The following is a 26,223-nucleotide window of genomic DNA, read 5'->3' on the forward strand; positions in this document are numbered from 1 at the left end:
TACTAGGGCGTAGCAGATAGTGGAGCCTTTGGGATATACTGGGGAGTAGTCCCTGCAAGAGTCCCTCAATTGCACCCACTGCTGTTCACCTATTTTCAGGGGGTCCGAGGAAACAAAAGAGAGATTGTAAAGGAATTAAGATTTTGTTAGCCATATGTCCTTCCAGCCCTAGGGGCGAGGACTTCCTACCTTAACTGGAGGCCTTCTGGAATCTGAGACTGAGCTGCATGAGCTTTCTGCTGGGTTTATTTTTGCTGTCCCAGCTTCCAGCATGCTGGGTTTCTTGTCATTCTCACTGTACTGGGTTTTCTTCACATTCAGCTTCCACCATGGGAGCTTTTGCCAAGTTAGGCTTCTGCTGTGCTTGGCCTCTGCCTCGTGGGGGCCAAGCTGAGGTTGTTTCAGCCAGGTTAAATCCAAGTCACAGCATCAGAGATGTCGGGGCAGTGTGTAATTTCCTCAGTTCTGTCTCACTGAATCAAAAATTTGAAGCGACAAGATGGACCAGTGTTGCAGCTCAGTTTATTTGGCAAGCAAAGGAAAATACATCCTTGAGGCGAGGGCAGGCCAATCCAAAAGACATGAAGAGAAGAGAGGTCCCCAGCTCAATTTTGGCTCCTCTTTTTATGTTCTTTTTCTCCTCCCCCTGAGCCTACCCTATTTAAATTGGGCTAGCCAGGAGGGCTGTTTGTTTATCTGAGGTTCTCACTCCAATCCTCGGACTTTCCTTTGTTCTATTTTTGTGGGCTTTTCTCTTCTTTGTCTTTTATGGACTCCTTTTTCCTGTTCTAACTACCTAACAAACTTGAAGGTAGATTAATAAAATTTATCCAAACTAATACATAAGGAGAGAAAAATTAAATTGAATTTAAATTTTAAAAGTTACATAAGAGTTTCAGAGAACACTAGGATAATATAAAGCACTAGAGTTTATACATATTTGGAATCCCTCAAAGAGAGGAAAGAGGAGCTTCCCTGGTGGCTCAGTGATAATCTGCCAATGCAGGAGACACTGGTTTAATCTTTGGTCCAGGAAGATCCCACATGCCATAGAGCAAATAAATCTGTGGGCCACAGCTACTGAATCTGTGCTCTAGAGCCCAGGACCCACAACTACTGAAGCCTGCACTTCTTAGAGCCCATGCTCTGCAACAAGAGAAGCCGCTGCAATGAGAAGCCCATGCACCACAGTGAAGAGGAGCCCCCGCTCTCCACAACTAGAGAAAGACTGCACAGCAACCAAGACCCAGCACAGCCAAAAATAAATGAATAAATAAAACTTTTAAAAGAGAAGAGAAATGGGTGAGAGAAAATATTTGAAGGGATTGTGCTTGGGAATTTTCAAAAATTAATAAGAAATACTAATATATTAATTCATAAATCTTAGAAGCCAAGGAAAACCCCAGTAGAATAAATAACAAGGAAAACTATACCAAGTTTCATCACGGTCAAACTGTTGAAAACCAAAATTAAAGAGAATATCTTAAGCACAGTCAGAGAAAAAGGACACAAAAGAAGTGAAAGACAAAGGAGAAAGAGAAAAATATACCCAACTCAATGCAGAGTTGCAGAGAACAGCAAGGAGAGATAAGAAAGCCTTAAGTGAACAATGCAAAGAAATAGAGGAAAACAATAGAATGGGAAAGATTAGAGGTCTCTTCAAGAAAATTAGAGATTCCAAGAGAACATTTTAGGCAAAGATGGGCATAATTAAGGATAGAAATGGCAAGGACCTGGAAAAAGCAGAAGAGATTAAGAAGAGGTGGTGAGACTACACAGAATTGTACCAAAAATGTCTTGAGGACCCGGGTAACCACGATGGTGTGGTCACTCACCTAGAGCCAGACATTCTGGAATGTGAAGTCAAGTGGGCCTTAGGAAGCAACCCCTATGAACAAAGCTAGTGGAGGTGATGGAATTCCAGCTGAGCTATTTCAAATCCTAAAAGATGATGCTGTTAAAGTGCTGGATGCTAGCAAATCTGGAAAACTCAGCAAAACTCAGCAGTGGCCACAGGACTGGGAAAGGTAAGTTTTCATTCCAATTGCAATGAAAGGCAGGGCCAAAGAATGTTCAAACCTCCGTACAATTGCACTCATTTCACATGCTAGCATAGTTATGTTCAAAATCCTTCAAGCTAGACTTCAGCAGTATGTGAACCAAGAAATTCGAGATGTACAAGCTGGATTTAGAAAAGGAAGAGGAACCAGAGATCAAATTGCCAACATCCACTGGATCATAGAAAAAGCAAGGTAATTCCAGAAAAACATCTACTTCTGCTTCATTGACTACGCTAAAGCCTTTGTGTAGATCACAGCAAACTGGAAAAATTCTTAAAGAGATGGGAATACCAGACTACCTTACCTGTTTCCTGAGAAGGCTGTATGAAGGGCAAGAAACATAGAAGCAGACATGGAACAACAGACTGTTTCAAAATTGGGAAAGGAGTATGTCAAGGCTGTATCTTGTCACCCTGCTTATTTAACTTATATGCTGAGTACATTATGTGAAATGCTGGATTGGATGAAGCACAAACTGGAATCAAGATTGTTGGGAGAAATACCAATAACCTCAGTTAGGCAGATGATACCACTTTAATACCACTTTAATGGCAGAAAGCAAAGAGGAACTAAAGAACCTTTTGATGAAGGTGAAAGAGGAGACTGAAAAAACTGGCTTTAAGCTCAAAATTCAAAAAAACTTAGCTCATAGCATCCAATCCTATCACTTCATGGCAAATAGATGGGGAAGAAATGGAAACAGTGAGACAGTTTTCTTGGGCTACAAAATCACTATGGATGGTGACTGCTGCCATGAAATTAAAAGATGCTTACTCCTTGGAAGAAAAACTGTGACAAAACTAGACAGCGTATTAAAAAGCAGAGACAGGTTTTTTTTTCTTTATTTATTTATTTTGAGCATTAGCAGTTCCAGACTCTTACTTCTACAAGAAACTCTGCACTTTCCTTCAGCACAACTCAAGGGACAGACCCCAGAGCTTGCCACTACCCTGGTGTCCTTGGCCCACAGTGCTTTTGTGGTGAAGGAAACAAGGCACTTGCTTTGGCCACTTGAGATGTCTTTGGAAAACGAGATGGTGTCTTTGGAGAACAAGAGGATGGAGGAGTATATGGACATGGACTGCATCTCTCTCCACGGATACATCAGAAATACACCCTCAGACACAGAAGTGCATGCAGAACACCAGCTGAGAGCGGACAGGAGTACCTGACCAGTTGGGAAAGAATATATAGAACCACACAAAACTCAGTAGGATGAAGGAACTAGGGGGGAAAACAGGGGTGTTAGTAGGACTGGACCTGCCCTCGGTGGGTGGGGGAACAGAGGAGGGGTCTGATCCCCACATTGGGGCAATTGTCTGAGTCAGAGGAGAAACATGAAAGGCTGAGAGTGAAACAGCTGATGTGTTAGCTGGCAACCTAAATGGAATGGGAATCAGACAGTCTTTGCTGCAGCCATACATACCCCGAACAGGGATGCAGGTCTCCTGGAAACACAACAGCTGGGAGCTGGAGTTTAGGGATTGTGGAGCAATCCCAGGGCAAGGGCTGCTGTTGACTGCAGAGAGATGGATTGAGGGGATGTGAGGGAAGAGATTGTGGTGGGAAATGCCTGTGGGGAAAGCTGGGCAGCCATGGAAGCAAGGTAATATTGCTGAGTCATGCATAGGGAGTAGAGCCATCACCATAGCCTCCCCCCCCCCACCCCGCTGCGACACGCCAGCATTGGCAGCTGAACAATAGAGAGCCTGGCCCATCAAACACCTGAAACACTGAACTACAGAGTTGGACCCACCCAGGGTGCCCCTTTAAGTGCCTGGTGTGCTGATCTACAGAGTAGGACCCCAACCAGGGGGGGGGCCCTCTATGTGCATGATGGGCTGAACAACAGAGAAGGACCCCAGGCAAGGGAGACCTCTTAAGTGCCTGAACGGGTGGAGCTATGGAGAAAGACTGGCCAAAGAGACCTTCTGATTGTCAGCTACAAGAGGCTCAGAAAAAGATTCTGATAGGGCCATAACTGCAGTGGAGGCAGTCTGTGTCCCTGCCAGGATCCCTGCAAGCCAAGCAGCTGCACCACCTTCATGCTCAACTCTCATTAGGGCAGAGCTGCCACAGGTAAAAAAGTCTTGCGTCTATGCGCACAGGATCGCTTTGGTAGTGTCCGACTCTTAGCAACCCTGTAGACTGTGGCCTGCCAGGCTTCTCTGTCAGGGAGCGGGATTCTCCAGGCAAGAATACTGGAGTGTATTGGCAATTACTGGTTGCCATACCCTTCTAGAGCACTATATTTCCTGCTGTCCTAGCCGCCAACTCCCCTGAGTACCTGGAGCTGACAGAATCCCTGTGACCCAAGCAGCAGCACCACCTCCACACCTGGCCCTTGCAGGAGCAAACTCAAGTCCTCCAAGGCAGCCTCAGGAGCAAACCCCAGTGGACGACCCACATGCATAGGTGGAAATAAAATCACAATTGAAACCCTGGGGCAGTGTGGTTAAGGAAGAAGACCCAAAACTTTCCCACCAGCTGAACAAGCTGCAGATTAAATCCACATGATTAACTAGGCAGACTCTGTTTCTATGGAATATATAAAAGGTCATTGAGCACTCCCATAAAAGAAAGTGCACTCGTTCTGATAACTGTGAGCATTGGAGGCAAGAACACACTGGAGTAGGACCAGATTAGAATCTGAGCTGCCCCCTCAGCAGGTCCAGAGGTCAGCACAGTGTTGGAGGGCATCCTAGAGAGAGATCAAGCCCTGACTCACTCCAAGACCCTAGGCTACCAGAAAACTAACCCTAGGGAGTATCAAATAGTGAGAACTCACACAAAGGATGCTTGAATACAAGACCCAGTATCACCCAACCACCAGTAGCACCCTGTGCAGGATGCCTCATCTAAAAAACAAACAAAAATACAAACCTAGTCATCAGAGACAGGATTACCACCTCAGCCTTGCCCATCAGAGGAAAAATGAACAAAAACTCAGCACAAATCTCACCCTATATACGAAGCTTACACAAACCACTGGACCAACCTTAGGTGGGCAGAAACCAAAAAGGAAGAAAGAATTCAACCCTGAAGCCTGGGAAAAGGAGATCTCAAACACAATAAGTTAAAAAATAATGAAAAGACAGAGAAATACTACACAAATGAAGGAACAAATTGAAACACAGAAGTCCAAATAAAATGAAGAAATAGGCAAACTATCTGAAAAAGAATTCAGAGTAATGATAGTAAAGATGATCAAAAACCTTGAAAACGAAATGGAAAAAAATGCAAGAATCAATTAACAAAGACCTAGAAGAATTAAAGAATAAGCATACAAGACAACATAATGACTGAAATTAAAAATACTCTAGAAGGAATCAATAGCAGAATATCTGAAGCAGAAGAATGAATCAGTGAGCTGGAAGATAAAATGGTGGAAATAACTTCTGAAGAGCAGAATAAAGTAAAAAGAATGGACAGAACTGAGGATAGTCTCAGAGACCTCTGGGACAATATCAAACACACCAACATTCGAATTATAAGGGTTCCAGAAGAAGAAGAGTAAAAGAGAGAGTATGAGAAAATTTTTGAAGAGATTATAGTTGAAAATTTCCCCAACATGGAAAAGGAAATAGTTGATCACGTCCAAGAGGCATGAAGAGTCCCATACAGGATAAACCCAAGGAGAAACATGCCAAGACACATACTAATCAAACTAACAAAGACTAAACACAAAGAATATTAAAAGCAGCAAGGGAGAAACAACAAGTAACATACAAGGGAAACCCAATACTCTTAACAGCTGATCTTTCAGCAGAAACTCTGCAGGCCAGAAGGGAATGGCAGGATATATTTAAAGTACTGAAAGGGAAAAATCTACAACCAAGATTACTGTACCTGGCAAGGATCTTATTCAAAATTGATGGAGAAATAAAAAGCTTTTCAGACAAGCAAAAGTTAAGAGAATTCAGTACCACCAAACCAGCTTTACAACAAATGTTAAACGGACTTACATAGTCAAGAAATACAAGAGAAGAAAAAAGATCTACTAAATCAACCCTTAACAATTAAGAAAATGGCAATAGGAACATATTTATCAATAATTATTTTAAATGTGAATAGATTAAATGCTCCAACCAAAAGACACAGACTGGCTGAATGGACACAAAAGCAAGTCCCATATATATATATATATGCTGTCTACAAGACACCCGCTTCAGACCTAAAGACACATACAGACTGAAAGTGAAAGGATGGAAAAATATATTCCATGCAACTGGGAAGCAAAAGAAAGCTGGAGTAGCAAGCCTCATATCAGACAAAACAGACCTTAAAATAAAGATGATTACAAGAGATAAGGAAGGACACTACATAATGATCAAGGGATCAATCCAAGAGGAAGACATAACAATTGTAAATATCTATGCACCCAACATAGGAGCACCTCATTACATAAGACAAACACTAAAAGACATAAAATGAGAAATTGACAGCAACACAATAATAGTAGGAGACTTTAACACCCCACTCACACCAATGAACAGATAATCAAAACAGAAAATTAATAAGGAAACACAAGTCTTAAATGATACATTAAGTGAGATGGATCTCATTGATATCTTCAGGACATTCCATCCAAATGCAGAAGAATACACCTTCTTCTCAAGTGCACATGGAACATTTTCCAGGATTGACAATATCTTGGGTCACAAATCAAACCTCAGTAAATTTAAGAAAATTGAAATCATATCAAGCATCTTCTCTGACCACAATGCTATGAGACTAGATATCAATTATAAGAAAAAAACTGTAAGAAACACAAACACATGGAGGTTAAACAAACTCTTCTACATAACCAACAGGTTACTGAAGAAGTCAAAAGGAAAATAAAAAAAAAAAATTTCTAGAAACAAATGACAATGAAAACACAACTCAAAACCTATGGGATGCAGCAAAAGCAGTTCTAAGAGGGAAGTTTATAGCAATACAATCCTACCTCAAGAAACAAGAAAAACATCGAATAGACAACCTAACATTACCCCTAAAAAAAACTGGAAAAAGAAGAACCAAAAAACCTCCAAAATTAGTAGAAGGAAAGAAATCAAAAAGATCTGAGCAGAAATAAGAAATGAAAGAAAAAAAAAAGAAATAATAGTAAATATTAATAAAACTAAAAGCTGGTTCTTTGAGAAGATAAACAAAATTGGCAAACCTTTAATCAGATTTATCAAGAAAAAAGAAAAATCAACAAAATTAGAAATGAAAAAGAGGTTACAACAGACAATGCAGAAATACAAAGGATTATGAGACTATTATGAGCAACTATATGACAATAAAATGGATAACTTGGAAGAAGTGGACAAATTCTTAGAAAAGTTTAATCTTCCAAGACTGAACCAGGAAGAAATAGAAATTACCCAATCACAAACATTGAAAATGAAGCTGTGATCAACAATCTTCCAAAAGACAAAAGCCCATCACCAGATGGTTTCACAGGAGAATTCTATCAAACATTTAGAGAGGAGCCAAAGCCTGTCCTTCTAAAACTCTTTCAAAAAATTGCAGAGGAAGGAGCACTTCCAAGGAACACTTCTACGAGGCCACTATCACCCTGATACCAAAACCAGACAAAGACAACACAAATAAAGAAAACTACAGGCCAATATCACTGATGAACATAGATGCAAAAATCCTCAACAAAATTTTAGCAAACAGAATTCAGCAACACATAAAAAAGCTCATACACCACGATTAAGTTGGGTTTATTCCAGGAGTGCAAAGATTCTTCAATATGCACAAATAAATCAATGTGATACACCATATTAACAAACTGAAAGATAAAAATCATACGATCATCTCAATAGATACAGAAAAGGCCTTTGACAGAATTCAGCACCCATTTATGAATAAAACTCTTTAAAAAATGGGCATAGAAGGAACCTACCTCAACATAGTAATGGCCATATATGATAAGCCTACAGCAAACATTATTCTCAGTGTTGAAAAACTGAAAGCATTCTCCCCAAGATCAGGAACAAGACAAGCGTGTCCACTTTCACCACTATTATTCAACATTGTTTTGGAAGTCCTAACTACAGCAATCAGAGAAGAAAAAGAAAAGGAATCCAGATTGGAAGAGAAGAAGTAAAGCTCTCACTGTTTGCAGATGGCATGATACTGTACATAGAAAACCCTAAAGATAGTATCAGAAAATTAGTAGAGCTAATAGTGAATTTCTCCATCAGAGGGCAGACTGACTGAAAATCACAATCACAGAAAACTAATCAATCTGAGCACATGGACCACAGCTTTGTCTAACTCAATGAAACTATGAGCCATGCAGTGTAGGGTCATGATGGAGAGCTCTGACAAAACGTGACCCACTGGAGAAGGGAATGGCAAACCACTTCAGTATTCTTGACTTGAGAACTCCATGAACAGTACGAACAGTATGAAAAGGCAAAAAGATAGGACACTGAAAGATGAACTCCTCAGGTTGGTAGATGTCCAAAATGCTACTGGAGATCAGTGGAGAAATAACTCCAGGAAGACTGAAGAGATGGAGTCAAAGCAAAAACAACACCCAGTTGTGGATATGACTGGTGATGGAGGTAAAGTCCAATGTTGTAAAGAACAATATTGCATAGGAACCTGGCATGTGAGGTCTATGAATCAAGGCAAATTGGAAGTGGTCAAACAGGAGATGGCAAGAGTGAATGTCAACATTTTAGGAGTCAGCGAACTAAAATGGACTGAAATGGGTGAATTTAACTCACATGACCATTATATCTACTACTGTGGGCAAGAATCCCATAGAAGAAATTGAGTAGCCATCATAGTCAACAGAAAAGTCCAAAATGTAGTACTTGGATGCAATCTCAAAAGTGACAGAAAGATCTTTGTTTGTTTCCAAGGCAAACCATTCAATATCACAGTAATCCAAGTCTATGCCCCAACCAGTAATCCTGAAGAAGCTGAAGTTGATCGGTTCTATGAAGACCTACAAGACCTTCTAGAACTAACACCCCAAAAAGATGTCATTTTCATTATAAGGGGCTGGAATGCAAAAGTAGGAAGTCAAGAAACACCTGAAGTAACAGGTAATTTGGCCTTGGAGTACAGAATGAAGCAGGGCAAAGGCTAGTAGAGTTTTCCCAAGAGAACGCACTGGTCATAGCAAACACCCTCTTCCAACAACACAAGAGAGGATGCTACAAATGAATATCACCAGATGGTCAATACCGAAATCAGGTTGATTATATTCTTTGCAGCCACAGATAGAGACGCTCTATACAGTCAGCAAAAACAAGACCAGGAACTGACTGTGGCACAGACCATGAACTCCTTATTGGCAAATTCAGACTTAAATTGAAGAAAGTAGGGAAAACCACTAGACTATTCAGGTATGACTTAAATCAAATCTGTTACAATTATACAGTGGAAGTGACAAATAAATCCAAGGGATTAGATCTCATAGACAGAGTGCCTGAAGAACTTTGGACGGAGGTTTGTGACATTGTATAGGAGGCAGAGATCAAGACCATCCCCAAGGAAAAGAAAGGCAAAATGGTTGTCTGAGGAGGCCTTACAAATAGCTGTGAATAGAAGAGAAGTGAAAGGCAAAGGAGAAAAGGAAAGATATACCCATTTGAATACAGAGTTCCAAAGAATAGCAAGGAGGGCTAAGAAAGCCTTCCTCAGTGATCAATGCAAGGAAATAGAGGAAAACAATAGAATGGGAAAGACTAGAGATCTCTTCAAGAAAATTAGAGATACCAAGGGAACATTTCTTGCAAAGATGGGCAGAATAAAGGACAGAAATGGTATGGACCTAACAGAAGCAGAAGATATTAAGAAGAGGTGTCAAGTATACACGGAAGAACTATACAGAAAAGATCTTCATGACCCAGATAATCACGATGGTGTGATAACTCACCTAGAGCCAGACATCCTGAAATGCAAAGTCAAGTGAGCCTTGGATCACTTGGAACAAAGCTAGTGGAGGTGATGGAATTCCAGTAAGCTATTTCAAATCTTAAAAGATGATGCTGTGAAAGTGCTGCACTCAATATGCCAGCAAATTTGCGAACTCAGCAGTGGCCACAGGACTGAAAATTGTCAGTTTTCATTCCAATCCCAAAGAAAGGCAATGCCAAAGAATGCTTAAACTACCACACAATTGCACTCATCTCACACGCTAGTAAAGTAATGCTCCAAATTCTCCAAGCCAGGCTTCAACAATATGTGAATTGTGAACTTCCAGATGTTCAAGCTGGTTTTAGAAAAGGCAGAGGAACCAGAGATTAAATTGCCAACATTTGTTGGGTCATTGAAAAAGCAAGAGAGTTCCAGAAAAATATCTACTGCTTTATTGAATATGCCAAAGCCTTTGACTGTGTGGGTCACAACAAAATGTGGAAAATTCTTCAAGAGATGGGAATACCAGATCACCTGACCTGCCTCCTGAGAAATCTGTATGCAGGTCAGGATGCAACAGTTAGAACTGGACATGGAACAACAGACTGGTTCCAAATATGGAAAGGAGTACGTCAGTGCCATATATTGTCGGAAGTATAGTCATTTTCATAATATTAATTCTTCTTACATAGAAACATGGAATATCTCTCCATCTGTTCATGTCATCTCTGATTTCTTTCATTAGTGTCTTATAATTTTCTGTGTAAAGTTCTTTTGTCTCCTTAGGTAAGTTTATTCCTAGAATTTAGTTCTTTTTGTTGCAATGCTGAATGGGATTGATTCTTTAATTTCTCCTTCTGATTTTTCACTGTTAGTATATAGAAATGCAAGTGATTTCTGTGTATTGATTTTGTATCCTGCAACTTTGCTAAATTCACTGATTAGTTCAGTTCAGTTGCTCAATCATGTCCAACTCTTTGCAACCCCATGGACTGCAGCATGCTAGGCCTCCCTGTCCATCACCAACTCCCAGAGTTTACTCAAACTCATGCCCATTGAGTCGATGATGCCATCCAACCATCTCATCCTCTGTCATCCCCTTCTCCTACCACCTTCAATCTTTCCCAGAATCAGGGTCTTTTCAAATGAGTCAGTTCTTCACATCAGGTGGCCAAAGTATTGGAGTTTCAGCTTCAGCATCAGTCCCTCCAATGAATATTCAGGACTGATCTCCTTTACATTGGACTGGTTGGATCTCCTTGCAGTCCAAGGGACTCTCAAGAGTCTTCTCCAACACCACAGTTCAAAAGCATCACTTCTTTGGCACTCAGCTTTTTTACAGTCAAATTCTCACATCCATACATGACTATTGGAAAAACTATAGCTTTGACTAAACAGAACTTTATTGGCAAAGTAATGTCTCTGCTTTTCAATATGCTGTCTAGGTTGGTTATAACGTTCCTTCCAAGGAGCAAGTGTCTTTTAATTTCATGGCTGCAATCACCATCTGCAGTGATTTTGGAGCCCAGAAAAATAAAGTCTGCCATTGTTTCCACTGTTTCCCCATCTATTTGCCATGAAGTGATGGGACCAGATGCCATGATCTTAGTTTTCTGAATGTTGAGCTTTAAGCCAACTTTTTCACTCTCCTCTTTCACTTTCATCAAGAGGCTCTTTAGTTCTTCTTCACTTTCTGCCATAAGAGTGGTGCCATCTGCATATTTGAGGTTATTGATATTTCTCTCAGCAATCTTGATTCCAGCTTGTGCTTCCTCCAGCCCAGAATTTCTTGTGATGTACTCTGCATTTAAGTTAAATAAGCAAGGCAAAAATTTCACAATTTATATGGAATCACAAAAGACCCCAAATAGCCAAAACAGTCTTGATAAAGAAGAATGGAACTGGAGGAATCAACCTTTCTGACTTCAGATTATACTGCAAAGCTACAGTCTTCAAGACAGTATGGTACTGGCACAAAAACAGAAATATAGACCAATGAAACAAGAATGAAAGCCCAGAAATAAACCCATGAACCTATGGGTACTTTATTTTTGAGAAAGGAGGCAAGAATATACAATGGGGCAAAGACAGCCTCTTCAATAAATGGTGCTGGAAATACTGACAGCTACATGTAAAAGAATGAAATTAGAATGCTTCCTAACACCATACCAAAGATAAACTCAAAATTGATTAAAGACCTTAATGTAAGACCTGAAAGTATAAAACTCTTAGAGGAAAACATAGGCAGAACAATCGATGACATAAATCAAAGCAAGATCCTCTATGATCCACCTCCTATAGTAACAGAAATAAAAAACAAAAGTAAACAAGTGGGACCTGATTAAACTTAAAATCTTTTGCACAGCAAAGGAAACTATAAGCAAGGTGTAAAGACAACCCTCAGAATGGGAGAAAATAACAGCAAATGAAATAACTGACAAAGGATTAATTTCCAAAATATACAAGCAGCTCATACAACTCAATGCCAGAAAAACAAACAACGCAATCAAAAAGTGGGGAAAAGACCTAAACAGACATTTTTCCAAAGAAGACATGCAGATGGCTAACAAACACATGAAAAGATGCTCAGCATTGCTCATTATTAGAGAAATGCAAATCAAAACTACAATGAGATACCCCCTCACACTGGTCAGAATGGCCATTATCAAAAAGTCTACAAACAATAAATGCTGGAGAGGGTGTGGAGAAAAGGGAATGCTCTTGCACCGTTGGTGGGAATGTAAATTGATACAGCTGCTACAGAAGACGGTATGAAGATTGCTTTAAAAAACTAGGAATAAAAGCACCATATGACCCAGCAATCCCACTCTTAGGCATATACCCTGAGGAAACCAAAACTGAAAAATACACATGTATTCCATTGTTCACTGCAGCAGTATTTACAATAGCTAGAATATGGAAGCAACCTACATGTCCATCAACAGATGAATGGATAAAGAAGCTGTGGTACATACACACAATGGAATATTATTCAGCTATAAAAAGGAATACATTTGAGACAGTTCTGATGAAGTGGATGAACCTAGAACCTATTATACAGAGTGAAGTGAGTCAGAAAGAGAAAGATAAATATTGTATTCTAACGCATATATACAGAATCTAGAAGAATGGTACTGAAGAACTTATTTACAGGGCAGCAATGGAGAAACAGACATAGAGAGCAGACTTATGGACGTGGGGAGAGGGGAGGAGAGGGTGAGATGTATGGAAAGAGTGGCATGGAAACTTACATTACCATGTGTAAAATAGATAGCCAACGGGAACTTGCTGTGTGGCTCAGGAAACTCAAAACTGCATCAACCTAGAGGGGTGGGATGGGGAGGAGACGGGAGCGAGGTTCAGAAGGGAGGGGACATATATACACCTATGGCTGATTAATGTTGAGGTCTGACAGAAAACAACAAAATTCTGTAAAGCAATTATCCTTCAATAAAAAAAAATTTCCATCAAGTTAAAAACAGAGAAAATAATAAAACCAGCGTACCGCCAGCTTCCTTCTTATACTAGCAACACACTGTCAATATTATTTCATTTCTAACATGCTCATGCCTACCAACCCGTGACCCCCAAGTTATTTTGAAGCAAGTTCAAGATTTCATGTCATTTTACCCATGAAATTTTAGACTATATCTCTAAAACATAACTCAAAATCTTAACCACAATTCTGTTATCAAAAGCTAAAAAAAATTATTATTTTATATAATCAGAAAAAAAAGCAGAGACATCACTTTGCTGACAAAGGTCTGTGTAGTCAAAGCTGTGGTTTTTCAAGTAGTCATGGATGGATGTGAGAGTTGGATCATAAAGAAGGCTGAGTGCCAAAGAACTGATGCTTTCAAACTGTGGTGCTGGAGAAGACTCTTGAAAGTCCCTTGGACAGCAAGGAGGTCAAACCAGTCAATTCTAAAGCAAATCAACCCTGAATATTAATTGGAAGGACTGATGCTAAAGCTGAAATTTCAGTACTCTGGCCACCTGATGTGAAGAGCTGGCTCATTGCAAAAGACCCTGATTCTGGGAAAGATTAAGGACAAGAGGAGAAGGGAGCAACAGAGGATGAGAGGGTTGGATGGCATCACTGACTCAATGGACATGAGTTTGAGCAAACTTGGAGATAGTGAAGGACAGGGAAGCCTGGTGTGCAGCAGTCCATGGGGTTACAAAGAGTCAGAAATGACTTAGCGACTGAATAACAACCTTTAAGGATACAATAATAAGAATGTTGTCTGACATCCAATCAAAGACAGTAGACTCCAGAAGTCATTGGAATGGCTTCTGTAAAATGCTGAAAGAAAAAAAATTATTCAAAATATATACTTCAAAGATGAAAGAAAATTAGATATTTTCCCACAGAAAAAAGCTGAGAGAACATGGCTCTTGCTGACTTTCATTACAAGGAATCATAAAAAGTTCTCAGGCAAAATGGAAATGATTTTTTTACAGGAAGAACAATTTTTCGTTATTTTATTATTATGTTTAGCATCTTTGCATATCATTATTTATCTGGAATTCTGAATATTTTCCTAGGATTTATACCCTAAAGTGGAATTACTAAGGACAAATAATATTATTAGAAATGTTATTTTTACAACAACAGAAATTGCTAGTTCAGTTCAGTTCAGTCACTCAGTTGTGTCTGACTCTTTGTGACCCCATGAACCACAGCACACCAGGCCTCCCTGTCCATCACCAACCGCTGGAGTCTACTCAAACCCATGTCCATTGAGTTGGTGATGTCATCCAACCATCTCATCCTCTGTTGTCCCCCCTTCTCCTGCCCTCAATCTTCCACAGCATCAGGGTCTTTTCAAATGAATAAGCTCTTTGCATCAGGTGGCCAAAGTACTGGAGTTTCAGCTTCAGCATCAGTCCTTCCAATGAACACCCAGGACTGATCTGCTTTAGGATGGACTGGTTGGATATCCTTGCAGTCCAAGGGACTCTCAAGCGTCTTCTCCAACACCACAGTTCAAAAGCATCAATTCTTCGGTGCTCAGCTTTCTTTATAGTCCAACTCTCACATCCATACATGACTACTGGAAAAATCATAGCCTTGACTAGACGGACCTTTGTGGAGAAAGTAATGTCTCTACTTTTTAATATGCTGTTTAGGTTGGTCATAACTTTCCTTCCAAGGAGTAAGTGTCTTTTAATTTCATGGCTGCAATCACCATCTGCAGTGATTTTGGAGCCAAAAAAATAAAGTCAGCCACTGTTTCCACTATTTGCCCATCTGTTTCCCATGAAGTGATGGGACCAGATGCCATGATCTTAGTTTTCTGAATGTTGAGCTTTAAGCCAATTTTTTCACTCTCCTCTTTGACTTTCATCAAAAAACTCTTTAGTTCTTCTTCACTTTCTGCCATAAGGGTGGTGTCATCTGCATATCTGAGACTATTGATATTTCTCCCAGCAATCTTGATTCCAGCTTGTGCTTCTTCCAGCTCAGCATTTCTCATGATGTACTGTGCATATAAGTTAAATAAGCAGGGTGACAATATAGAGTCTTGACATACTCCATTTCCTATTTGGAACCAGTCTGTTGTTCCATGTCCAGTTCTAACTGTTGCCTCCTGACCAGCATACAGGTTTCTCAAGAGGCAGGTCAGGTGGTCTGGTATTCCATCTCCTTCAGAATTTTCCAGTTTATTGTGAACTGCTAGTAAATTGATCTATCTCTTTGCCAAATTTCCCTCAGTATATTGAGGGCTATTGTCAGTGTGAACTCACTGTGAGTTACAAGTTTAAAGAAGCCTATATTAATAATTGCAACTAAAATGCATCAGCCTTATTTCCTTCATCACTTCAGAAAAGTTTTCAGCTGAGTAGGCAGGTACAGACAACTCTTCACTTTAAGACAATGGTCCTCAACTCTGAACATTAGCATCTCCTATTTCATAGAAATATTATTAATTCTTAAAACTGAATGCTTTAATGTGAATTGATATGAATTCAGTTTAGTATGAATCCTCAAGGACAGACATGCACATCTATATATCTATATTTTTAGAAATTCTCAGGTAATTCCAGTGTGTAGTCAGGCTTAAAGGATCACTGCTTTAAAAATTTTAAAAGTTTGGTCAGTGTTTAGTAGCCAGATGAATTTTAACTGTTGACCTGTGAAGTACCTTTGACTTTTGCTTTCTTAGGACTTGGATTTACTTCTGATCATAGTTATTCTTCAAAACTAGGATTGGTGGATAAAATACAAGATGCTCAATTAAATTTGAATTTCAGATAAACAGCCAATCTTTTTTTAGAGAATGTATGTCCCAAGTATTGCAGGTGATATGCTTATCCTAAAAATGATTGGTTGTTTACATGAAATTCAAATTTAACTGGATAGTTTGTGTTTTTATTTGCTAAATCTGCTGTGCTCATCATAGTTACCCTTCAGGACACTCTCGATTTTCTGTGATATTTTCCTGCTCTTGCTGAGGACTGGTGTTGGGACTGTTCGTTTTATGTAGATGTTTGTATCTATAGTAGATTTCAGCTTCATTTTCTCTCTGCCCAGGGCAGAAAACTACATTCATCAGACTTCTGAAATCAGTCCACAAAGAAACTTTCAATATGCTCCATGAAGTCTTGGTGGCCCCGTGGCTCGTCCTAACATCTGTTGTGGGAAGCTTTTCTTTGGTGTAGGAAAGGGTTCCCAATGGCCAAAAGGTTTGTAATCGCCTCTTTAGACAGAAAGAATCTTCTGGAGCTTCTGCCTGCTGGTGAACAGAATGTGTGGTGTGGGGTAGGTTCAGACAGCAGTCACTGGAACTGTGTGATAGCTGTGTGCAGGTAAGGGGAGCTGATGCCCATTACCCCGGGAAAACAGTACAATGGGGCATGGTTTTTGTTTTGTTTTCGAGTGTGTGTGTGTGTGTGTGTGTGTGTGTGTGTGTGTGTGTGTGTGTGTGTGTGTGTATGTGTGTGTGAGTGTGTGTGTTTAAAAAAATGTTGCTTTTCCCTTAAGTCAGTCAGTCTCAGAGGGGGTCAACCAAATTGTACAAGTTGCCCTGGGGTGGGCGGAGGGAGAGGTGTCTCCTGTGTATAAAGGTATTTGGACCTTAAATTTAGTGGCTCCCTGAGACTTGAAGTCAGGGGCACCTGGTGAGATGCAAATGAAAAGAGACCGGCTAGAAAGCAAAGGGGAGTCTGGAAGCCATGTTGGATTCAGAGCTTGCCACCCCTAGAGTGATCTGGTGAATGCCAGCTAAGCACATGGATGAGAACTGGAGAACTGAAGTCTCAGAGCCCCACCAGGGGACCGCACTGTAGCTCCGCGGGAAACTGAGCCAGTAAGAACGGCACCAGCACACCACCTGAAACAGAAAGAGTGACTTTCAATAGTGACATCTTGTGGTGGCATCTCACAATGGCAGCAGGGAGCTGAGCTTTTTCTTTATCCACCTGGTGCCAGGCAGCAGGACCCATAGGCTTTTTAGTGCAGGGGAGGAGGGAGGGCTTCAGAGGGAGAGCCTGGACTTTCTGTACAGAAGGGTAGGTGGGTGCTTGGACAGTTATGGCAAGCGGCTCAACTGGGTTCGTATCCTTGTTCTGCCCCTATGAGGAATTCACAAGTTACTGCATCTCTTTCTGCTATAGCTTCTTTATCTGCAGAATGAGGATAATAATAGTACCTATCTCCTGAGGCTGTTGTGAGGATTACATGAGTTATGCATGCTAGAATAGTGCTTGGACATAATGAGTGCTCAGGAAATTGTGCAGGCTGATGTTATTGCTGTTAGGAAAGATAAAAAGAGATGAGACGATGTTGGTGCCCAAGTCAGCTGACACCATAACAAGCTCAGAGAAAGAAGCCATAGTTCTCGCTTTGCAGATGGTGTGCTGAGTTTCAGAGATGAAAGTTACTGGCCCAAGTGCATGTCACGTGATTTGATGGACATGATTTGAACTCTGGTCGTCTAATCTGACTTGTGTTTTCCTTGAAGCTTGAAATGACCTAACCAGAAACCAGGTCTCTGTGATTCTTTAAGCATGATAGGAATCAGATCCAATGTTATTTTTATGGCAAATGAATCTGAAGCTGAAGTGAACTCCATGGAAGAAAGAAAAGCCCCATTTATATGACCTCTGATTTTTTATCCTTGATCCATTGTTTCTCTTCCATCTTCACTGCCTCTGCCTCGGCATAACCCTCGTCTCTCACCTGAACTCTATAGTCATCTCCTAACCCCCTGGTCCTTCTCCCCTCTGTGCATCTAGAAGCATGGTCCTTCTAAACCGTACCCCTGTCTCGAGCCTTCCAGTGTCTCCTCACCTCCTCTGAGACTGTCCGGACAGTTGAGCTGTGTGCAGTCAAACCCCAGTCTCCTCAGACTCTTTTCCTGCTACTCTCCCCAGAGCTGGGTTCTCTTTCTTTCTCTAATCAAAGCATTTGGACCCTTCTGTAGTACCACTCACTGTGCTGTATTGTAACCATTGTTTGCGTTCAGTGGTTCCAGGAGACTGTGTATTCTTTGAATGTAGAGATCATATCTGACCCCCTGGTGTCCCTCAGTGTCTGGTAGATTATCATGCTAGGAAGTGTTGATGAAGGGGACCCATCACCCGTGGGCTTATTTAGGTTGCAGAGGTGGCCACTCCTTGAGCTTAGGGTAAAATGCAACTCCTTAGTGCATTATGGGTGGTATGAAACAGATGGGAAGAAAACAAATGGCCCTTATACACTATATTGGTGTGAAAATGCTGTATCTTTCAAGGAACCTGAAACATTGCAGTCTGGCTCTGTACAAGAGCTCTTCAGTCAATAAACCAGACAAACCAAAAGTTTATAATTGCCAGAACTTATCAAGGTACTTTGTGGTGATATCAGCAACAGCTGAAGTTGGAAAGCTTAGAGGCAGGTCCCAAAAGGCAGTGACAGCCAGAGCCCTGGGGTTCTCTGAGGGGCTGTATGGGCATGAGGGGGACCCACGGCAGCCCAGCAAGCCTGCCAAGCTGACTGCCTGGCTTTAATCCCAGCTTGGTTACACTGGCTGTGTGCCCTGGGCAACCTGCTCCACCTCTCTGTGACAAAGTTTACTGTTTACCATCAGATCAGATCTGTCTCCTGAGCAGACTAGTTCATGAGGCAATATGCCCCCTTTTCCCATCTGTCCCTTGCCTCACCACCTCTGTTTCTCATGGTAGAGTCGATCCTTCTCCAGCAGATCTTCCCCACCCAGGAATTGAGCCGGGGTCTCCTGCATTGCAGCTGGATTCTTTACCAGCTAAGCTATTAGGGAAGCCTGTAGTCGAGAGAGCACTGGGTTTTAAGATGGGAGGGGACCTGGTTTCTGGATCCTGATTGTCATCTATCAACTCCATGAACCTCTTGGGGCCCAGGGTCTTCAGTTGAATAAGATGGTTGGACTAAGGCGATTGCTCAGCATCATCCAGCTCCAGATTCTTTGTCGTGTCATCTCTTCCCGCATCACTGACGCAGAGCTGACCATTCATTAGACCCTTGAAGAGGGTGGCAAGGGGAGCCCCCATCTGCTGTGGCTGAGGGAGGCTCAAGAGTACCAGGGTCCACGTGACATCACTGAGATGCGACGCCAGCTGCTCAGCTTGTGAGTCCCGCCGCCCCACCTGGCCGCTGCTGATGCAGAGGGTCTGAATGTTCCTAATGGGGTAGGCGATGGTCACTCCTTGGGTGTCCCGTGTGGGCTCAGGGGATCTTGTCCAGTTGCCGGTTAAGCAGCATTTCAGCAAAACGGAGACTGGCCTCTTGCTTGTCTTGCACACTTGGGGGGAGTAGGGTGCGGGGGCTGGGAGCGTGTGAACCCTCAAGACACCAACCAGGGATTCGTGGAACCTGTCCTGTCAGGGACCCAAGTCTTCAGTTTTTCTCCAATACTATGAGCTTCCCCATCTCCAAATCATTTCTTTCTTAAAAAAGAAAATTGCTTCAGTTGGCTAGAGTCAGTTTCTGTTTCTTAGAATTAAAGAGCCCACTGACACTGGATGGGAAGGATTTGGTCAGATGACTCACGGGCCTCTTTCAGCCCGGCACGTATTGAATGAGTGAGTCAATAAATGACAGACTGATGGAATGAAACCAGCTCTCCTCTAGGCTGAGCTCGGAGAGAAAGTAAAATTAGGGCGGCAGGGGGCGGGAAGAAGAAGGTGAGGAATGTGACTCCATGCGAACTCCAACCAGACTGAGAAGCTTGTTGCTTGGACCAGGACTCGGATGAACACCAGGAAACCTGCCCCAGCGAGAGCTTCTTTGTTGACTGATTGGTGACCTTAGGAAAGTCATGTCACCTCCCTAGATTCCATTTTTCTCTCTCAAAAGGAAAGGATTATTTCATGCTCTTTGCTCATCCCTCTTCTGTAGCTAAATGAAAATGCACGCATGAATAACAGCAGGCTTCGGGCAGCCCGCGTGGAGCGCTTCCTGTTGGGCTGTGAGAGATTTGAGGAAGCCGTTTCCATCTTGGTAATTGGGGCCAGATGCTTCAATGCAGACCCTGCTGACTCATCAACAGCTCTGCCTTCCTCCAGGCTGGGCTGGGGTCAGTTCTGAGCTGGTACCATCTGCCTTCACAGAAGCGCTTTGCCAGGGGGGTGCAGAGGAGGGCGGCGTAGGAACACATATTTAGGGAGAGCACAGTCGGAATTCTGAAGGATGGGGAGTTTTTCTAGCTGGTGTGAAGATTTACTGGAAATAAATCACGATTTCTAAGAAGAAATTGGATAAATGAGTGTCTACACACGGAATTCAGAAGGGCTATGAAACTCATATGCGTTTGGAACAGGAAATGTTCCACAGCGCCCGTGCACGATGTTTTCCTGGCTGTTTGGGGGCTGTCTTGGGGCTGCAGGACCAAGCTCATGAACCGGACTGTACTGAGGTTTGGGAAGGTGGGCTGACGGCTCGCTTAACCTCGTGGCCTTTGGTGCTTTCTGCTTCCCCCGCCTTCTGTTTGACTCCATCATTCTTCCTGGTCCCCCATTCTTCCAGTTTCAGCCACTTTTTCTGCATGCTGCCTTTTCTCCAAGAACCCATTTTGGTTGCAAATGACTGACACTCAGCCAGAGCAACTTGGGGACACAGAGAGATTCTATTGGCTCTTAAAGTCAAGTCCTAAATTTGAACAACCAAATCTCCCCAAGAGAAGGGTACAGCTGGGCTTCAGGAATGGCTGGAACCAGGGCTCGAATCTGCTGGCAGTCTCATCTTTGCTTTTCTCTGTGATGGTTTCACTGTCTCTCACCATAGACCAGCTTCTGCCACGTCCTGCATGGGAAACACAGCTGCCAACAGGGCCCTCGGCTCACTTTTTGCAGTTCCCACGACTGGAGAGGGGCTGGCGTTTACTTTGGATCCCAAGGTAAATTAAGTAGGAAACCCAGTTGACTAAAAATCACAGCTTAAAATCATGCCTGTCGTAGCTCTGCCAATGACTACTATATGACCTTGCAAAATTTACTTTGCCTCTCTGAACACCAGTTTTCTCATCTAAAGGATGGGGATGAACAGAGTTCCCAGATCAGAGGCAGTTATCACCTAGTAGTTGGGAATAGAGAGGCTCTGGGGCCAGACTGCCCTGTTCCAATCCTAGTTTTGCTGCTTAGAAGCAGTGTGACCTGGGGCTGGTCCCCCAATCTCTGGGTGCCCTAGCTTCCTCATCTCTAAAATAGGAGCAATAATAGCACTTAGTCCTGGGGCTGTTTGAAGATTAAGGAAGTTCCCTTACCCAAAGAACGTGGCACAGTGAGTGCATCTCCCAAGCCATCAGTGCTGGCATCTGTCTGCTCCTTGCTGCCTCTATAGCTCTTGATGACTTTTTTCAGTGTCTCTCCATGGCTGCAGCTTAAGTAAAACAGACAGTGACTTGATTACTCAGCTGGTGGCCACTCTAGTCCTCTTACTGCTACTCAAGAACATGAGTAAGAACCAAGGTGTTCTTATAGGAATAAACTTGAATCTCTTCTAATTTATATTTTAAAAGTGATTGTTCTTGAGCCCTGGTTCCCTCTTATTAGTGGATTACTTTTAAGGACAGATTCTGAGCCCTGTGTCAAGTGGTTCACATCCATCATTTAATCGTCACAACAACACAGCAAGGCAAGTGTTCTTAGCCCTGTTTTACAGACTCAGGACGTGTGCCTCGGAGGAGAACAGTAACTTCCTAGAGATCACATGTCTGGCTTGTGGAGAAGCTGAGATTCAAAGCTAGGACCTCGCAACTGCTTCTCCCACTCTGAGTTGCAGGCCTGCTTGCACATGAGCTAATCCTCTGCTGGTTGGGGTTTCGTCTTGTTCACCTGGGGCCCAGCAGCTTTCTCAGGGTAGATGATAGACTCTGAGTGTTGGACATCGTGCCTCAAGCCTCAGTCCCCTCCTATCTCTCCCAGAGGTCAGGGGACTCAGCAGGGGCTCTGCAAAAGCCCCCTGACTCTGGAGACATGGGTGGAGGAGACAGATGAAAAGGAGCATGTCAGTCCTGCTTCCCACCAGGAGGTGGCGCCAGCCTACTGGCCAGGCCAGGTCACCAGAGCTGCTGTCCCCAGCCTGGAGCTGGCAGTGCAGCTTCAGGCCTCCGCACAGCCCTCGCCTGGAGGAGCACTGGAGAAGCACCAGTTATTGGCATTACCTAGGGGGCGAGTGGCAAGGAGAGAGACCTAGGGGAGCAGCAAGACAGCCACAGGGAGTGCAGCTAATGTGCACCAAGGGCTCAGGGCTCCTGCTTCCCTGGGGACTGCCAGGATGGCCATACAGCCCCAGCCCTGCGGTGCTCGGGGAGCTGGGCCACCCTGAGCCAGGCATCAGGATTTTTCTGAGCCTGAGATGCTCTGAGCACAGCCAATACCCTGAATGTGAACAGCAAGAAGTAATAACTGAAGCATATCCCAGCACAGGGCTGGGGCTGTGTGTGTGTGTGTGGAGGGGTGGTGGGGAGAGGACCCTGGAACCCAGGCCTTCAATCATGGAGGGCTGCATATCAGGCCTGGGACATAATGTCCAAATCAGAGCATGTGTACGATGAGGGAACCTCCCTGACAGGATGCTCGACAGGCCGAAACAACTCCTGTTGTGAACTATGTTTGATGAACCATCGTTCCATAAGGTAACTACCGCATGTCTTCACATGTGTGCGTGCCAGGGCTTCAGGACAGAAGAGGTCTGAGCCTCCTCCACCTCTCAGAGCCCAGTGCACTCAGGGTCCCCGGCCCCGCCGTCTTTCTGCACAAGGAACCTCGAGGTCCTTGACTCTAGTCTGAGTGGTCTTCCTTCACCTGGCAGGAGGGAACTATGTGACTCCAAGGTCCCCTCTATCTCTATTTCCTTAAAAAATCAAATGTAGAATCCTCTTCAGAGATGTGGGGCTACTGAGAGCCACCTGATTTAGGACTACTATTTATCCATTCACTCCATTCATTCATTCAGTAATGACCAATCACCTCCATGTGCCAGGATTCCTGGCAGGGGCTGAACTCGACAGATCCAGCCCACTGCTTCAGCAGGCTCTGAGGTTTAATGGGGGAAACAGGCAGTTGAGAAGGCAATTGCTACACAGTATGAGAAGTGCCCCAGTGGCGGAAGTACACAAGAAATATCATGGAGAGCTTCCTGGAGGAAGAGGCATCTAAGGCAAGGGGGAGTCAGCTTGGCTTGAGAAGTGAGGGGTGGAATTGGACAGAGGGCTTCAGTACCTCCTTGTTTAGCGGGTGGAAGGCCGGGTTTTTTCTCCTCCCTTGGTTACTCTCATCACAGGGACCCACAACCTGCAGTGGCAGGAAGTCCACTTCCATCTGTCCATGTCACTGCAGTGTCTTGTGCAGAAGAATCAAGAATCTCAAAGGGACTTCCCTGGTGGTCCAGTGGTTAAGACTCCATGCTTCCAATACAGAGAGCACAGGTTTGATCCCTGGTTGGGGAACTAAGATCCCACATGCTGCATGCTGTGGCCAAAAATAAAATGTATTTAAAGATATTAAATTTCATAGTAATCTGATATAATCATTTATTTAAAAATACATGAACAATCGTTAAGTCTATTCAGTACATCTTATAAAATTTCATTCTAACGTTTTTTATTCTTGAAAGTCTTATTATAGATTACTTTATCTTGCATCTCTGCAATAAAATTAAACACACACAAATTAAAAAAAATTTTTTATTTCTTGTGATCACATCCTAGATTAAGCTATATTATAATTTTATTGAATATACAAGTGAGCAAAGCCATATAAGTAAATTAAAATTTTTATAAATGATAAGTATAAATGTAAAAAAGGAAATTCATTTCTTAATAATGTAAACTGAGCATTTAAATATTAATTGGTTCATTTATCCATTGTGGAATATTACTAAGTGCTACAATGAGAAAGAGTCAGTTAATTTCTTTTTTTATGGAATATTTTTATAGAGGTAAGCACTGGAAAGTTTTGTTCACATAAACAATAGCAATGGATGTATTTTATTGTAACATTGTCATATATATCATTCTTGGAACTTTTTATGAATGACATTCTTAAAAATCACTTAATGATCTATCATCAAAAACCACTTTTAACATTACATCAGCTAATAGTTTGACTAATTCCTCAAGTTTTGTTGAAAGCCAAGAATTAGAAATCATTGATTTGCAAAGGATTTGCAACCCAATCATTAGAGTAATTAATGTTCTCAGTTTCTGGGAAGTATATCAAAAAGGCTATATACCGAGACCTATCAAATAACTGTTAATTATCCTCTCATTCCTTTACAGAGGAACTTTTTTAAAAACTGATATTCCCAAAAAGAGTTGGGAAATATGCAAGCATAAATTTCAATTTACCTTTATCATCTTCACATTTTTGATGAAATGCTTTTGTCTCAGTGAACGCTTTAAACACATTTACATCTAAACCTTGGAAAATGTTCACCAGATATTCTAGGTGCAAAGCTACTTGTCATTGTCCAACCGATTAACCAAGTCAAGTTTACTTATTTCAAAATATGACACACAGGAAACTTCACTATGTAGAATTTTATAGGTCAATAAATAACGAAAAAGCAAACACTATTTGCTCTTTGCTGGCTTCCCGGAAGCCCCACCTCATGCCTCTTCTGAGTCACACCACCTTCCCTTTGTCCTGGAGGGTTCCACTATCCTCACTTTATGCTGTTCATGCTTCTTTATAATTTGCCATATATGGGTATTCACCCCTGAACAATACAGTATTGCTTAATTCTGATTTTTTATAAATAGAAACGTACTGTATGTTTTTAAAGAATGTCTTAATTTTGTTTGAGAAATCCAACATACATTTATATGCAATGGCAGTCTGCTACATTTTCCTTTTGGTATAGTTGTCCATTGTTTGAAGTTACCACATTATATTTATCCATTCTGCTATTAATGAACATTTGAGTAATTTTTGTTTTGGAACTGTAAGAATCATGTTTCTATGAATAGGTATTTGGTTCAACCTAGAAGTAGAATTGCTGAATTCTAGGGTAGTCCTATCTTCAATTGCAGTATGCGGTGCCAACCTGTTTTCTAAAGTGGCCATACCAAAATTATACCTCTACTCTGAACATGAGAATTCCTTTTGCTTCACATCCTCACCCACACTTGGAGTGATCAGTTTGAATAGTACACATTTGTGTATTTTTGTAATTCCTGGATATTTGTCATTCTTTGTACTTTTGTACATTCTGGTGGGTATAGAGTGATATCTCACAGTGATTTTAATTTGCATTTCTCTGATACTGAATGGACCTGAGCTTCTTCTGTGAATTGCTTGTTCAAGACTCTTACCATTTTTCTCTTGGAATGTTTGCTTCTTGATCTTTTGTAGAAGTTCTTTTTGTATTTTGGATATGATCCCAATACCACTTATATGTGTTGCAAAGATCCTTTCTAGCTTTTAAATGGTTGTTTTTAATGGAAATGTTCTTAATTTAATGGAATCCAAACAGTGGTCTTTTCCTCATTTGTTACAGCTATCTGTATCCCAATTAAGAAATTTTCTCCTACATTGGAGCCATGAAGACAGTCTCCCATATTATGTTATAGAAGCTTTATTGTTTTCTTTTACCTTTAGGTTTAGAATACACCTGGAGTTGATTTTTGTATGAAGTGTGAAGTGTTATTTCATCCCCCTTTCCATAGAGATATCCAATATTCCAGTTTTACTTATCAAAATATTGTCCCTTTTCCACTCTCTTATAGAGCCACACTTGTTAAATTGTGTGTGTGTGTGTGTGTGTGTGTGTGTGTGTGTGTGTATGCATTGCAAGGCTTCTGGGATGTCTAGTCTGGTCTTTGGATCTATT

At 41.9% G+C, this 26,223-nt stretch overlaps 1 long non-coding RNA gene across 1 annotated transcript; it reads right to left on the minus strand.

The window, feature by feature from the left end:
* Positions 1–15,499: 15,499 nt before the first annotated feature.
* Positions 15,500–24,851, minus strand: LOC122446844. Its single transcript, XR_006271008.1, has 4 exons — positions 24,740–24,851; positions 23,613–23,861; positions 21,653–21,768; positions 15,500–17,266 (listed from the first exon to the last, which is right to left on the minus strand). It is a non-coding gene; the product is annotated as an uncharacterized LOC122446844 (long non-coding RNA).
* Between the last annotated feature and the right edge of the window lie 1,372 nt (positions 24,852–26,223).

Source organism: Cervus canadensis, chromosome 8 (assembly GCF_019320065.1).
Source record: "Cervus canadensis isolate Bull #8, Minnesota chromosome 8, ASM1932006v1, whole genome shotgun sequence".
In the NCBI taxonomy this organism is placed as follows: domain Eukaryota; kingdom Metazoa; phylum Chordata; class Mammalia; order Artiodactyla; family Cervidae; genus Cervus; species Cervus canadensis.